Below are 17,763 nucleotides of genomic sequence, written 5' to 3' on the forward strand. Positions count from 1 at the left end.
TCCAGAAACATCAATGTTAAATAGGGAATACAATTATTCTTGTTCATGGAAATAAATTGACAATAATAATAATAAAAGACACCACATGATTCATTTTCCACTTAAAACGTAATAAAACTGAAGAGTTCTAGTAACGTGCATCACGTTGTGATCTCTAGATGACTAGGATTTGTACGGAAAAATAGACTGAACTGCCAAAAAGACAATTTTACCCTCCACACTAATGAAACGATAATTAACCAGAAATAACCCCGGCCAGAGGAGGAGAAAGAAATAAAACGGCATAAACGACAACCAGCAGAGCGCAGGCTCAGGCCCATATGGCTGCCACTTCAACTTGCCTGGAATGCCACGGGAGCTCGGCTTCCTTTAGAGGAAAGACAGTTACGTCCTTGCCAACGCGAAGCTGTTACCAAGCAACAGGATTCTGGTGCAACTTAGTGTCGAATACCCCCACCAGCAAGCCCCCCCTTAAAACCCTGACCGCGAGCGGCACCATTTACAGCTCAACCACCGGCTCACCCTCAGAACCAGCACCCCTTTAGAACCAGCCTGAACCGATGAAACTGGTGACCAATGGTAGAGATTTCAATACAAATGGTGACAGTCACTCAGCTGTTGGCCAAGTGCCCATGGCGGCATAAATACTCATTAAAATAAGTTAATGAGGTTCTATTAAAAAGAACTGACCGGGGTAACTGAATAAGAACCGATAATTAACGACACATTTATCTACGACAAAGTGATACCTTTGACAGATTAAGTCGTATCGCCCGGTCCTTACGGCAGGACACCGGGTTACACTGTTCCAGACTCTCCTACCCAATGTCATTGGCGTAATCCTGGGACACAGTTGATTCAGCGCCTCCAGCCAAATCCGGTTAAGACAAAACCTGCTGATGATCCTCAGAGAAGAAGTCTCGCTGACCTCAATCCTCCTGCCAACACGCTTATCGGTGACACTTTCACTCCCTCAGTGACCCAGCGGCCGATAAAACCTCTAAGAACGACACTAGTCGTGTAAACTCTACAAAGAGTTAAACATCCGAGATAAAAGGAGTCCAAAACTTACAGTCCAAAACTTACAAGGGTCAGTGGACAATAGACATGACAGGTATATACCCCTGGCATTGTCCAAAAAAAAAAAAAAAAAAACCCAGAACAGTCCTCATCTTAGAGCAGCAAACGTTCAAAAACAAAAACACAAACTAGTGTAACACTTTCAACGGTACGAAGTTTTTTTTTTTCTGCATTTGACTCATTCCCTGCTGCCCACTGAAAAGTGAAAAATGCTGCCGTAAACATGGACCTCTCCCAAAAACACCTCAACCTCCAACATCCCTGCACTGATTCACAACAACCCAGCCTCCCTGCCATCTTCTCGCATTTCCAATCCTTACCGTATTCGGCCCTTTCGCCCCCCTGGCAGAGGTCCCTGTGTACGCGGAGTCTGAAGAACCCTCTGAATGAACACCTTGTCCAATAAACGCCTCACCTTCCCGACTTCAGCCTGCTGCCCGCTGATTGGTCGGTTTGATGAACTGGGTGCGCATTTCAGCAATGCGACTTATCGCTCCTAATCCGCACAATAAAAAAAAAAATTCTCATCGCTGTTAATATGCCTAATGCCGGGGTCGTTGGCGCGAGAGAGGATGCGGCTGACCAGGGGAGAACAACTGGAGCTCAACGGGGCCAGTTTGGTGGCTCATGTGTTTAAAAGAACAAATGGGCGTCTGGATTGTGGAAATTAACTCCCCATCCTCCCACACACACACACACAGATACACTGCAGAGCACCTGCAGTTCTTTCTTTCTTTCTTTCTTTCTTTCTTTTCTCTCGGTGTCGACACTTTGGACAGAGGCCTTTCTCAACAGTGGGCAGGTTCCTCAGGCATGACCTCAAGGTGACCCTTCTCTGTGTCCAATCTGACGTTCATGTGCTTTTCAATTCTTCAAAACAAAAAAATTAAGTCTTCAAAGTTCACGAATGCTGTAAAATAGAGTATAGTCTCAGAAATTAGGGTTGCCCCGCATTAAATGTTGTGAAGCGGCTGCATTGAGGGCCGAATGTGAAAAAAATGAGAGTGTGTGGCGGTGAAGAAGGTCTAGGAGAGAATGCTTATGTTCAGCTCTTTTAAAAAAATATATATATATATCATATGGCTGCTATTTTTAGAGAGGTGGTGGCAGGGGGCAGAGGAAAGGGGGAAGTGAAGCCCACAGGCTCAGCCATCTCCTGTACACAAACAGACACAGATTCAAGCAAAAGGAAGTGAAAACAAGGCCTTGAATGGAAACGCCTTATGTTTCAATGGCAGGATTGTGTATGGGATTTCTTTTGAAAAGAATGGAAGGCAGTCACTTAAGGATCACAACCATTAGTCCAGAATAAATCACAACTGGGGGGGAGAGGGAAAGAGAGAGAGAAGAGCAAGTTAAAAGCACCTAGGGCTCTCTCTTCAACAAATATATAAATAAATTCAACAGCATATGACTGTACCCCAGCATATCTCTGTACATGTCTGAAGATGAGCACCGAACCACTATATTATATTAATAATACATGCATTAAAATGCTTTACACTGTGCAAACTGCATGTGGCGCTGGCAGATTTCATGGCTCTTAACCCAACCTCACATTTTTAGACAGGGCAGCGAATTATCATTCGCTATATTTTATTTACTCGCATATTTCCCTATCGACTTTCATCAGGGGACTCCAAATAAATAAATAAATAACCAGAGGGAGGGAGGGAGGGGCGGAGGCTCAGGGATATTACAGCTATATGGGACGGGGGAGAGAGGGCCATTGGCGGATGCCACCGGGAGATTACACTAATGAGAGTGTACAGGCCCAGGCCGACTGGGACACGAGAGGCTAATTAACCCCACGGTGAAGGTACAAGGTGCGGTAACCTTCAGAGCATTAGTGCCAAAACAGTGCAGGAACTGCTGTGACCCCACACTGAGCACACAATCTTACAGCTATAATAATAATAATAATAATAATAAAGTATTTCATTAGATCTTGACGAGTAAAACAGACAGACAAGTTTCAAAAATATTACGTGGTTTTAAAAAAAAAATAAATAAAATTCTAAGGGTTCTAAAATATCAAATGTACAGTAGTGTGAAGGCAGAAGGTGACAAACTCCCGGTCTTGCGTACTGGGTCTTTCGCATACCGCACCATCTATTAAACATGACGGCCTGATTCTGGTGGACGTTTAATAATGTAAGACCCCCTTCCCCCCAGCTCCAGCTCACAGGAGCCTTGGGGGCCTTAACTCCTTCCTGCCAGAGAGAAGGGCACTTCCTGTAAGGCTGCACTGTGACATCACAGGGGGAATCAATGTCTCACCTGCAGCTGCCACTTCGCTGAGGTTCTCGGGCGCTTTAACGTGACGACGCACCAGGGGGAGTGCTTCGCTGCTCAATAAAAATCCGGGTGGTGCTAAATGTACCACAAATTAACAAGATGGAGTTTAATATACAGTCATACCCCAGGAACGACGGAATCAACTCCTTCAAAAAAGGAGTTGCTACCGTCCCATTGTGAAACTTTATGCCAAGAGCGATAAGGTGGAAAGTATAGAAGAGTCAGATATTGTGACTTCAATTCTCTACCTGTCCTTATGATTGCATCTCAGCCAATGACTATGTGGGGTCCAATTTAGCTAAACTATTTGTTGCATTTATGCACAGAGCACACATTAGTCAGTGTGTGTGTATAACAGGAAGTTCAGTGATGGCAACGGAGAGGAAACGCCTTTTTGTGAAGCGCTCAGAGTGCAGAACTGTCGCAAGAACAAACAGGAAGTGGAAAGGCAGCATCCTCCTGAAACTGACTGCAGAGCTTAGGGAATCGCTCCACCCAGTAATCTCACTCACACACATCCCCGGACCCACCCTAAACCAACAGAAATTCGAACACATACACAACCAACTCCACCACGACATCCACTGAACACACCAGACAAAAAATTACGCACCAAAAATTTAAAAAAAAAAAAATCACAATACTAACTACGTATCGTACACGACTGCATCAGATGAAGCGGCTTGTTTACATCACATTACAACTGGTTTGCATGGCAACCGCTCGCCTCGTCTCCGACTAGCGACGTTTCCGGGCCACTTCATATGCCTCAGATCTCTGCGATCTTGGGTTCAGCGCTCAGGCAGGATGTTTTTGAATCTGCCCGCGTCTCTCTTCCTCCCGCACGAGTTCCGTTGGGCCTGAACACTCACTCAAGTCATGTGACCTTTGAGTCAGCTGACCGGGAGAACGGAAGCCCAGGGCGGGGTGTGTGCGAGACCAGAGATCACAGGAGGGCCACAGGCTTTGCAAAGTAAAAAAAAAACAGAAAAGCCTCTTTACATCGTCCCACCTTCGGAATATCGACTGGAAAAGCAGAACAGCAGCAGCGTTTGCCAAATTGGCAGAAGTCATAATTTTCCCCATCCTCTGGGAGCTGTTTCCTGCATAAAAATATAAATGACTTTGCTGAGCCAGAGCCAAAGGCACCACAAAAAAAAAAAACAACAACGTGCCCAAAGCTAGTGTCATTATTTTAAACAAAAATTTGAATTTAGAACTTTCAATACAACACATATTTGTAAAGAAATGGGACACAGCTCATTTCCCTGTTCTTTTAGCAGCCTGCCATAGCTTAGGATGCTCTGAGTCACATCGCAGGTCAGGGCCGGGTACGACAAGAATAGCAGGGAGGCTGAACGGAAAGTCACATGTCCCAGACCACCACATTACAGGCCTTGCGTTTCAGTGATTTCAACAGCAAATTCTCCTAGCCAATGTGCCGACATGACCAGGATGTTGCTAGAACTGCTGACACCAGAAGAGCTGCGCTGCTCAGTGTCACCCTGCGCGGGCCTCAGCTGAGAGCGGAAGTGACGGGCCTGCTGTTGGTCACTTCAAATAACTCCACCTGAGCCAGCCAGCGAACAACAAAACCACAAATAAATAAAAAATAAAATGGGGGCATCTTAAAGCCCCCCCTTGTGATCTAAATATCCACATACAAAAAAAAAAAAAAAAAAAAAAATCACAACAAATGTGTGCAAATATAAGAACACAAAAAGAAGTAGAGGTGGTGAGAAAATGGAAAGTGAAAGATAAGGATGTTTATGAGAGGGGGAAAAGCACATGCAATGTTAAAACAGGCACAGTCTCTACCATGCATCATGGTAAACCAGACTCAGTCTTAAGTCGGGTTCAAGACTTTCCCCATCCCAGCTTGCTTCGGACAGGCAGCTGGCCAGTACTGTGTGTGGTATACACATCTGTATTTGAAAGGCTTAAGTGCCTAAGGGTATCCATGCATGGAAAACAAACCGAAACACAAGGAGGTCACAAATGGCAGCGAGACAAGGGAGGCTGATGCTGAGGCTGAAGGCCAAGAAGTCGCTTTAAGCCATTTCTTAAAAGCCCTAGTAGCCTTCTTACCCCTCCCTCCAAAACACACTCAAGACCAAACTGGAAGTACAAATCCATGAAGAATGGGGCATAGGAAGAGAAATGGGTGGCAGGGAATTTTACATACACACACAAAAAAAAAAATTTAACAAAAAAAAAAAAAAACACTTTTTGGTCAGTTCTAAAGTGCAGCATGACCCCTGTCTCAGGCCTCTCTGATTGGTCCATGCCCGAATCAATCACTTCCCAACTGGCAAAAAGACCAATTTAAAGAAGAGGTCGCTGCCTTACGCTCAGCGGCAGTGATGCTAATACGGACATGTGGGCCTTGAAGGAAGCCTTTACATCCCACCAGAACCACAAACACACCACCCAACAATAAAAACCTATACACAAAATGGTTACTGGATAAATGGTCTGCTAATAAGTCTAACTTGAGGTCTCTGTGCCAACAAGGGAAATAATCAATAAAAAGCATATCAGTGGTTACACTCAGCAGCGCAACCACTGTGGAAAAGCGGGCGGCTAAATGCAGCTGCAAATGAATCCTTTAGGCTACTGTGAACTGCACCATTGATGAACGGGGCTACCCGCCTCCACATAGCAACCATATTGAACACACAAGATGGCCGATGAGTGGTACCCCACTGTACAGATGCCAGAGACATGAAGGACAAAAGAGCCCTTTTTTTCCTTCTAGATTTACACACACAAAAAAAAAAAATAGTATTATTATCTTTGACCATCTCCCAAAGAGTCTTAAAATGGTGATTAGAATTTAAGAGTTAGGGGTGGGAAATAAAATCTATTTTTCGATGCAGAAATGAAAGATTCTGAATCGATTTAAAAATGTTCACAATGTATTGTTGTGAATTACCAATGCAATGTTAAGGAGCGTAAAAGGCGGAACTCTAAGTACGGGAGTGCAGCTCCCGGACAGTCTCTGGGGTGCACATGAAGGCACACCTTTTCTATATCCCGCTTTGTGTGTATGCTGTGAAGGAGCAGAATGAACACAAGCCAACTTCGATTCTATTGGTCATGCAAAAATGCATCATGGCTAGTCAAAATAAGCTGATGTCTACAAGCTTCATTTGTGATTTCAGTACAATTTATTTTCTGTTTGAAGAATTATACAGCTGATTCTTTTTATTAAAACAAATTGGTAGTAAATTCATGTGAGGGGGAGAAAGATTAATTAATAATAGTTAAATATGATCGCATCACAGCCTTCTGACTCATAATCATAATCAAATTGAGGTACCTAAAGATTCCCACCCCTAATAAGAGTAATCAATAACAAATGCCAGGTAGTTAATGAGCACACCAAAAACTATTGCACTAAATAATACAGCTCCATGATTGGCTTAGATTAGCTGAGAGGGCAAGCTAACCAGTCTACGTCAAATGTGTCAGCTATGGAAAAATAGACCCCACACAGAGGTCCATCTGTGAACCCAACTGGCCCCCCCATGCATCCAGCCGCAATCTACAGCAACCCAACGAGGCTCTAATGACCACAGCCTCACACCCAGACCTGAAAACCAGATGCACTATTACACTACCTACAACGATTGCTATGGCTGCCTAAGCCCCTCCCACAACTATAACAAAGATTGAAAACGGATATCCATTAGTGCACGCACACACATTTGAAACGAGCAAATATTTATTTTAAATAGCAAACCTGTCCTCACGTGTTGTGTTTCGGAGGTGCGGTACTAAAAAGAGAAAAAATCACAAGACAGTGGGCGAGTTCACTATTTTTTTCACCACTTCATTGTTCAGGGGATGTTGTACATGCAATAACAAAGCTTGGTTATTTCTGTCATGTGGTCACATAAACCAAAATTGCCATGAAATACTCTGGTCTCATTTTTTGGTCTACAAAATTGCTTTTACATAAAGTCACAGAGTGGGCATCCAAGTTCTAAGTGAGAAAGCCGCATCTTGAAAGCCCACTCTCAGCGAGGCTCTTAACTCCATGTTGGTCCAGAGGGAGTGTCCCAGCAATTCCCTTGGGAAAGAGCTAAAAGAAAAAGCAAATGTACATAAATTCTATAAGGACCAAGCGCAAACTACACTCAGCATGTCAAATTCCCTGAAAAACTACCTTACAATTCCTCTAGACTTTCATCCCTTTCAAGAAAGGGGGTGTCCTGTATGCAAGCTTGATGCAGGAAACTCAAAAAATGTTAGCAGCTCCTCGCACGCTGTACAAAAATAGTGCAATTGTGGCAAAGAGGACTTTTGCTTTTGGTTGGGATGGACTGCTCACACGGCTGTGGTTTTAATTTTATTCCCATCCCTCCTGTCTTGAATATGAAGAACACAATTCTACTTTTTGGTGCTCCAACAAACTTCTGTTTAACAGCAAAAAGGATCACGTGCAAACAGTGACCTGCTATAGATAAATGCACTTTACAAGTATGAGGGAAACCCCATACTACCTGTGCCAGGGAAGTAAGTCTGACAGTCAACGGTGGGTCTATTTCTGGGTGGGTGCTTGTGCACATGGCAGTGGTGGTCCCTGAGCTATCCATCCTGACCTTTCAGTATAAACCAGAAGTCTCAGAGGCCTTTACACTGCTTTACAAAATAAACTATTACAGTGCACTGTTCCCCAATCCCAAAAAACGGGGAAGATCAGGGCAAAAACGCACACAAAGGTGTTTTCACTTTTCCCCCCTCCTGTGGTCAGAAGTTCCTGTAACTCACATAATGAAGGCAGTCAAAGAAGTTTGCATTTATCTGAATTTCCTCTTCCACTGAAATGTAAAACAAGGCCAGTTTCGGTCAACACGACACTTAACCAGCTTACTGACACGCTTTGCCTGCTCCTGTTAAAACCATTCAAATAATCGGCCCGCCATTGAGGTGAGGATCAAAAATTCAGATAATTCAGTTTATAAAAAGGTGCGATAGGTGAGTACATAATTAGTGTCCTAATCACGGACAATTTTACAATCTTCGAAAATCCAAACATTAAAATGTGACTGACAAGCTGACGTGGGCGTGTCCATGCAGAGTATAAAACAGTTATTAGAGGTATGATGAGTTTCATTCAGCCCATGTTGGGGGGCATCAAGACCAAAACCTGTCTTTTTTTTTTTTTTTTTTTTTTACTTATTGTTCTAAGATTTTGCCAAATTAAATTAGTGAGCCATATTACACAGTGCACCAAAGCAACCATTGTTCTATTCCTTTCACTATGGACAAGTAAACATTGCTTCTTAGCTACTTGGAGAACTGAGGATTCTGAGACATCAGTAGTTGACGTTGGCTTTAAGGAGATGTGTAAGTGAGGATTAGACACTTCTAGCAATTAAATCTAAAGATTTAGATGGGAAGGTTGTTAAATCCCTGCCGCTATCTAAGGTCCCATGTTTAAACTTCAAAGTAACTCAAATTTCAGCTTGCATTTTATTAAAACAGCAATTAAGATATAAATCATAAGTGCTACACACAGCACTCCTAGGTAACTGTATGGCAACTGTTTTCCATTGCTTTAAAATGCCCGTTTATTTTTGTTCTTTCGGAAGATAAAGCCCCTCTCCACAAAGGGAAAATCCCCTCTGCCGAAGAAAAGTTTTATTTCCTCAATAGAGGCATTTATAAGACTCCAACTTGGGAAGCCACTGGCCTTCAAAAGACCAAGAGTCATGTGGAGACACACATATACACACTCACCTGACAGCTATACACATCCCTTTAGGTGAATAATAGGGTATAACATGCTGCTTGAATCCACAACCATTGGCACGTTTACACTTTCATGGTAAAAACAGGACGTTTAACACCCCCCTTCCCTCTCATTTCACCCACAGACACAAATGTAAACTGCCAGAGAGGCCAGTATGCATTCCTGCAAAGTCTACGTCCCGCCTCCATCCCCATTCCTCTAGCCACGTGCAGGGCCAGTCAAACTGGTTGCACAGGAAAGATAGTATGGAGGAATACAAAATGGCTAGAACCTGTAACTTATGCATTTTTATACATCTATATGGCAATTAAATTTTATATAGAAATATGAAATAAACTTTGTGTATATATATATATATATATATATATATATATACACACACACACACACACCTATATAAAATGAAATCTGTACATATACATTGGGTGTGTGTGTAATTGTATGTATGTATGTATGTGTGTGTGTGTGTGTATATATTTTACACACACACACACACACACACACACAAACAGATCTAGCCAGAAGCATAATTACCACAGATGTTCATCTCACTGCAGACAATCGTTGCACAAAGATGCATTTGTGCTTTAGCAAATGACATTTACACAACTGGCTGTTTCATGAAGGAAGTAATGAAAATAAAGAGAGGAAAGGGGAAAGAAGGAATACGAAAAAACAAAAAAAAAACACTTGCCCAAAGCCAAAAGCATGACTTTGTTTTAAGAGCAAAATATATTCCTTTGATTGCATTTATACCAGATTTTTAAAAAATAAAAAATAGGTTAAAGTGTGTGAGGAGTCACATGACAAGTAGCTAATCATTTTTACTCCAGAGGGGAGAGGACACACAAAAAAGAAGGGGGGGGGGGGGGGGGGGGGGGGGGAGTAGGTAGTGGTGGAACGGGACAAAAGAAACTGAAAGATTGCTTGTTCACATGCTGTTGCCCTCCCCAGCAGAGATTGAACATATCTAAAGAAATGCAAACTGGGCACAAAGCAATTTATTCAAATCTGGCATACGGTTTTGCACGCAAACATTTGCAGAGGGAGCCGTATGGTGGACAGCACCCTTGCCCAGGCTGGTTTGGTTATTCAAAACAGCATGCTACCCCATCGCTGGCATACTAATAACTGTTGCCTACAGGCTCAGAGAGACTCAGAAGCAGAGGTTACCTACAACATGACGTCCTGGTAGCTGCAATCAAAGAAAAAAGAAGAAGAAAAAGCATGTGCCATGCAACACACACACAAAGATAACGATGCTATTATGAGTATTACTGTTTATATGGCTATAACATCAGGGGGGAAAATTATATGAAGGCTTATTGGGGGTTTAAAAAAAATAGAAAAATAAGACTTGGTGCATTAGCTGCTTCGGAGGGCTCACAGCGTCACTTCGGACCTCCCCGCGGCCTGAAGAGAGCATCACGCTGTTCATCCAACACCTGACGTTAAAAATAAAAAAGTAGGTCTGCATGGCAGATAGCACACAGGCCTGCAGAGACAGAGGAGACGTGTCACTGCTGCAGGAGAGCGAGAAATAGCAAGGGGGGTGGGGGGTGTGCAGCAGGGGTAGGAGAGAGGGAGAGAGAATAGACAGAGGAGGGTCAAACGAGAAGGTGTATTTGGTGGGAATCAGCTTGCGGGGCCGGGGCTGTCATCGCGCACCCCCACCGGGGGCTTGTCTACACCTCTGCCCAAATCCCAAACACCAGTCATAACTTCAGCTGGAGGCAAGTCCCCCCCCAATCCCCCCGCCACCTTGGCCAGACTCAGTCAGCATTCCGCACATTCCGCCTGAAGAGGCTGGCCACTTCGTTTAGGAATCCGAGCCCCTTTCTTCAATCACTGACGTGGCTCCGGTTTTCAAGCATAGTCTTGTCCTGTTACTCTGCTCGGCTTAATTTGAATACAAGCACGCCTCAGAGGACATCGTCCTGCGCGTGATTGGTTTATCCCAGGGAGCAGGTGACAAGGGGAAGGGAGACAGAGATGAAAGCGGACGAATGGTGAGCGATGGCTTAGAGGAAAGCAATTCCTGTGAGATTGATGGATGTCTGTGTGAGCGCATGGGTCTAATTAACACTAACCTGAACTAGTTCTTGCATTTCCCTCTTACTAGGTTCCATTAATACGGCCTATCCATCCATTTCACTAGAAGTGTTTGACATCAACCTTACAACGCAAAAACAAACTGTAAAATACTCACATGATGTTCTAAAAAGTATTCCAACTATTATTTATCATGACCTCCATGCAAGCAAGATGGAGTCTGGGTTTCCAAAGCTATTTGAAAGATAAGTGGCTCAAGCAAAAGCAGCTTTCTTAAAGGGCCTTTTCATATAAAAACACTTATGGAAGTACAACTTACGTCAAACCAATGAGATATTCCCTTCAATAAAGATACAAGGCAAATGTACTTGAACATAAGTAGATTTAGATGAAGGAAATAATGCTCTCCTCACCGGTCCTAACGATGCAACCTCGAGATTGTTCCAGAATGATGCAATCACATGCTGCCCATAGACCTCCATGGACTAAATATGCTGCCTGAATCCAGACCACTGACATAGCAGACCATACACACAAGGCAATCTTGTCCATGCTGCCCACATAGTGACGTGAGCTACCAACCACCATCAGAGCAGCTCTCTATCTGAAGCTACATACACTTTGTATCACCAGCTGTCCTCCTCAGAATTTAACCTAACTGAAGCCTGCAACTGCTGCAATACCATTGTGCCAAACCTACTTAGAACCTATTTCTAAGTAGGGGCAGTGGTGGGGCAGTATGTGGGGCAGTGGTGGCCTAGCGGTTAAGTGAAGAAGAAAGTAATTGTCATTGTCATACACAGCACAGCAAATGGTGACACAACGAAATGTGTTCTCTGTGTGTGGGGACGGTCCTCAGTGGCACCTTGGTGGCTAGGAAGTGGCCCTGTAATCAGAAGGTTGCCGGTTTGAATCCCTATCCTCCCTGAATCCCTCCTCCGCCACTGAGCAAAGCACCGTCCCCACACAAAGTCAACAAAGAGATTGACCAAATAAATGTTCCTTTGTCAAGATATAATTGAAAATGTGTTTTGCTCCAGTCTTTGAAAGTGAAGTAATTGTTAATGAATGTGATAAAATGCAACTTACTGGGAAAAAAAATTATGATTAAATAAATACATGCACATTGGTATCTACCTGCAATGTACTGCTGACTTAATTCGGCAATTCTTACCACACACACAAAAGTCTTTTATAAACCACCAGACAAAAAAAAAACCCCTAGAACTCCCTACTTACCTCTCAGTCATCTCAACCAACTAATACCTCATGGGTCACCTTCTCCAGGATTTGAACCGTCTGCAAGCTATGAGAACTTGAGACGCTGAAGTGCAGGAAACGTTAGACTCCCATACAAAGTGAGCTCATCAACTACACAAAGTTATACAAGTGACGCACGCATTGAAATAGTGCTGATCAATGCCACCAGTTAAAAGAGTGGGATACGTTTGGCAGTGCGTGAGCAGTTAAGTTACCGAAGCTGATTGGTTTTACAGGGCACTCCATGTCTGGTGTAGTGGTTTGGAAGGACAATCAGTGAACTGGCAACCGGGTCATGATCACTCAAGTCTCACTAATGTGAGCGAAGAGTAAAGACAAGCCATCTGGCCTCATCCCACAGAAGCAGCTAGTGTAGCACAAAATCCTGGAACCCTTAATGCTGGCCACGGTAGAAATGAGACAGAACACGCCACACATCACAGATTGCTGTGTATGAGGCAGCGTAGCTCCAGGCAAGTAAAAGTCCCCATGGTGACCCATTCGGCCAACAAAAAGACGGTTCAGCTCCGTGAATCACAGCCAGGTACGTCTGTCATTTACCTGGGGAGAGATGGCAGCAGGATGCTCTGTGCAATGTTTGACTGGGACGTCTCCGGTCCTTATGTTTCTGTTACTTTAAAGGCGTACCACCTACCGAAACATTTTTGCGCACCACAAGAAATCCTTCAATGGTAACCGTGTTCCATGAGGTTGACAGCCAGAAAAGCAGCACAATGCACCCTGATGCACTGCAAAAATTGTTCCGGAAAGGTTTGAGGGACAAAGTGTTCAATTTCTCAAGATCTCAATCTGATTAAGGAGGGGGGAAAAAATCTGTGAAGATTTCACCTTGCAATGTGTCAGTGTTAAAGGATCTTTGTGATATCTTGTAGACAACACAAACACAAGGACACTTTCAGAGAACCTGTGTCTTGACTGACCCAAGCTTAATGCGAATTGGCTGGTTTTAATCTTGTGGCAGATAGGTGTAATGCTGACTCTTGGGTGGAGGATATTGCATTGACCAACCACAGAGGCCAGTGCAGTTGGTTTATTGTACTGGGTGGGGACACAGTGACAGGATGTCACAAAAAGAGGAGAAATATCAGCGCTATCAGTGACCAAAGATGTAATCCTAAAAGCTTAAATCCACACAGCCTAAGAGTTTAATCCTATTCATGATCAGAGAATGCAAAAACCTGAGTGGGATGAAAATCTGTAAAACAACAACAAAAAAAATATCCCACAGTTTAGGAGTCAGATAATTATATGCAATCATATGTTGAAAGTACTAAGAACCTAAAGCAGTCGGTAACAAATCTACTCAGAGCTACAACTACGCAACACAAACATGGTTATTGCTTATTTGCCTAAACACAACACAGACTTGACAAATGTCAGAGTAGTTTGAGGTGTGGACAGCTAACTGCTAACGGGCATGAGGTTTATAATGGACCAGATGGTACGAGGCAGTGGACAGTTCCTGGAAATGCGAACCAAACCTCAACAACCTAAGAAGCATCCACTTGATCTCAGGTGGGATGAGTTTTCGCTCTGTGTATGTATGTGTGTGTGTGTGTGTGTGTGTGTGTGTGTGTGTGTGTGTGATTCATTCACATTACTTTCCTGGAAGCTAAAAATAACTCCTCCTACATCAAAATGCCATTAAAAGTGGCCCGGCCGCCTCAGAGCAAATTGTGATCAGGTGGTGGGGGGAAAAACCACGCCCATAAACGTGTCGAATCTACTTAAGCAGAAACATTCATCAGGATGGTGTGACACTCTGTAAAGCTAGAGGGAATAAATTGAGAATTAAAATGAAGGGTAAAGGGGTTCACACGGCATTTTCAAAATGAACACAGGAAATATTATTTTTCACAAGCTAATTCAGAATATGTATTATAGCAGGGAGTCCCGAATATGTTTATTTGACCCGATATGGCAATTATTGCTGCTTTTTAAACAAGCGGACTGTTCAACACCTACTACATATACAAATATCTGCTTTTCCATCAATAATAATAATAAAGGTGAACGCTAATAGACAAACAACGGTCCATACTGGCTTATACCTCGAATGAGAAGAAAACATAAATCACACGGCTGACTTATTTCAAGCCTTCTGGCAGCCACCTCCATGTTGTCCTACATCAGCCTTAACGCGACTCCACGCCACGTTCATTCCCCACTCACACGGGTGAAGCATTAAAATAAAGTGAAATTAAAAAAAATAAAATTAAATAATAAAAAAAACACACACACACACACCGACTACTGCTACCTACATTTCGTTTTCGTTCGAGGACCTGCATTAGGACTGTAGCCCTGCACAGATTTTAACAGCGGTGTGTGGAGCGCACACACACACACACACACACACACACACACACACACACACACACACGGGAGAAAAGAAGCCTGCGAACGCCATCTTGTTCGATGCAGCTGCCTAGGCCCGGAATACAGGAACCCATTCATTTCTGGGAGGGGGAACTCGGAGGGTGAATTCAGCTTTGTGAACAAGCAAGCCGCGCCGCGTCGTGGAATATGATCCAACCTCCTTATTATTATTATTATTATTATTTTAATCGACGGCTTCGATCGCGACGGTGAAAATGTGATTGCAATACAGTACGATTTCCGTGCGCCGCTGTAGGCTACAGTACGACGCCGCTGGCTTTTTCTGTTCACGTAAGAATTCCCCCTCCCTGGACATTTTCCTCCCTCTCAGTTCAAACTGCGAGCTTCCTCATTTTCTAGCGATTATGTTGCCCGTTTCCTCTAAAAAAATAAAAATAAAAAATCAAATAAAACAAAAACACGGCGCTCCCGCAGCAGGCCGCGTCGAACAGCAAAAGAAATCGCCGAACCGGGTAGCAAAACGGATTGCGCGAGCGATCCAATTAGCTCTACCCCTGTGGCCATTAAAAGCAGAGTCGAGAATCAAAATCCCATCAAACGCCCGCGGACGATGCGCTAAAGCCGCGCCGAGCCGAGCCGGCGTGCTGCGGGATAACAATTACAAAATGCATATCTATTATTATAATCCTCGCACAACTACACCGAGAGAAAAAAACATGACGTCTGGCCAGCAGAGATCTAATTTTTTTTTTTTGGAAGCGGCCAGTTGCTTTCGGTTTTACTCTGAGCAACGCTAAAATATCGGGAACGCTGACGATTCGTGTAATTAACTACATGAACGAATGCATCCTACCCTTGCTGTTGCAGCCATGGCGGACTCGCCTCAAGTGTACCCACAGTTTACATTGAACATGTTTTTTTTTGTTCTTAATCGTTTGCACGGTAGAGTTTTTGGAAAGAGCTACGAAATGCACCCACAGCACAAAAAAAATAAATAAAAATCACAACTGAAGACTACACCGCAACAGCCATGAATCGGTGTCCGGCTCGCAGACACACGCCCAGAATAAAAAAAAAACCCGGGCTAACAGACCGGCTCCAGCGTAGGCTGCTGTACGGACCAGGAGGAAAAAAAGAGTGGGGGTGGCGGTGGGAGCGAGTTTTTTTTTTTTTCTCGGTCTCTTTCTGCCGATGAAGTAGCCATTTTCGGACTCATTCTGCAAACCACCCCCTTCCCCCGAGCCAAGCACACACACTTCACCCCGCCGACCACAATAATACCGATAATTCAGCCCCGATCAAACGAGCACGCCGAGCCCGCTAACGCTACTTCATTAATAATAGGAAGTAAGCTAGCTGGCTACTTAGCGTCGGCTAAAGCCCCCCCCCTCCCCGCCCGCTCGGTGTCCACAGCCAGGGTGTCTGTGACCAAAAAAAGCCCCCCCCACACAATAATAATTTAATCTCGATTTACAGTTGCTGTACTTAAATCTCACAAATACAGATCATAACTCCACGCAGCAGCGAACATACGAGCTAGGTGGCTACCACATTACGAGATATCTCGTCGCCGGCCGAGGCAGGCTAGTTCACTGGGGCGGATTTTATTTCTCTCTTTTCTTTTCTTTCCCCCCCCCCCCCTTCCACGAGGAAAGGGGACTTGAGTTGTAAAATGTGCCACTCGTTCCACCCACCAAGAGGCCGGCCACTTACAGACCTTCACAAGGGACCAAAAATAGCGCTAAGCTACAGATGTGCTGGCCAATTAGTCATCTGGGCTTTTTAGCCACCTTGCTAACTGCCCCCCACCCCGTCGCAGTACAGCAGCGGTCGACCGAATTTATCCCCCCCCGCTTCCTTTTCTGCAAGGACCGCCACTAACCGAGCCAACGTGTCACAATATCAACCTGCGCGTACGCAACGCAACTCGCCTCCGCCGCAGCGGCCGCCATCCCGAGCCGACATCTTACCCGTGTTCAGTTGTGGGTGTCCGTTGTTTATATCGCATTGACTGGAAACGGCGAGTAATGTCTCCCCTTCTCTCCAAGCGGCGCGGAGGATCGAGCTAACGAGCTACCGAGGAGTGGCACTCCCCGAACCCTGCTTTCGATACGCCGAGGGGGAACACACCAGCACACTGGCGCAAGATAAGGCAGGGTTCACCGCAGCAGGAAATATATATAAATATATATATATTTTTTTTTTTTACAAAAAGGAAGTCCTCTAAGCCTGTTTCTCCAAAACGTCGAGTCTCCCAGCCCCCTATCCACAATTATTTCGCCTTCTTATCTCTCCCGCACTGTCTTTCTCCTGTTCGTTCTTTCTTTCTTCTCGCCACAATTTCTTAAGCGCTTCCTCCGGCCATCAAACGGCAGAGATGGGCGCGGTAACCCTGCTCTCACGTCTGGGAAACCCCACGCCTCGGCTGCGTCATTACGCACGGGCAGGGACGGCGGCGCAAGACCGAAAACCGAACCAATTGGCACCTCGCGCAACGCACGATCTCTACAAAATGCGCGACGCCCGTTTCATAATGAATCACGGGAGCAGATGGTTTAGAAAACAGCGATTTTTTTGGTTTTGGGGGGTTAAACCTACTGAATTTGAAGACGGGGAAAAACAGCTGTAACAGAGACAATAGAGTGTGCGTAGGCAAATAAATAAACAAATGCACACAAAAGAATACGCAAAATAGCTTCCTTCGCTGCAGTGGCCGCAGTGAGAATACGTGTGGTATATATTTGTACTTACAATGATTATTTTAATTTTCTCGACTCAATGACAGATCCGTCATTTTGCAGGTTTGTTTTATGCAAACAGTGCCCAATTTTAGCAGAAACCAGGCGACTGTAAGGTCATGTAAGTGTCAGTGTCCCACAGAGACAGCCCACAGATGAACCAAATTCACATGGGACCACATGTTGGTTGGTTTGGAAGTTCCACAGCTCCAG

At 44.4% G+C, this 17,763-nt stretch overlaps 1 protein-coding gene across 4 annotated transcripts in view; it reads right to left on the reverse strand.

The window, feature by feature from the left end:
• The window catches only part of gnb1a (guanine nucleotide binding protein (G protein), beta polypeptide 1a), a 26,907-nt gene extending 9,708 nt beyond the window's left edge, over window positions 1-17,199 (reverse strand). Inside the window, exon 1 of one of the 4 annotated variants that reach the window (XM_028994951.1) lies at window positions 16,783-17,199. The gene's annotated coding sequence lies outside the window, so the exon portion shown is untranslated. Of the gene's footprint in view, window positions 1-341; window positions 689-749; window positions 893-1,400; window positions 1,549-16,782 lie in introns of those variants that run through there. The other 3 variants (XM_028994950.1, XM_028994952.1, XM_028994954.1) reach the window with 3 other exon arrangements.
• Between the last annotated feature and the right edge of the window lie 564 nt (window positions 17,200-17,763).

Source organism: Denticeps clupeoides, chromosome 10 (assembly GCF_900700375.1).
Source record: "Denticeps clupeoides chromosome 10, fDenClu1.1, whole genome shotgun sequence".
NCBI classification, from domain to species: domain Eukaryota; kingdom Metazoa; phylum Chordata; class Actinopteri; order Clupeiformes; family Denticipitidae; genus Denticeps; species Denticeps clupeoides.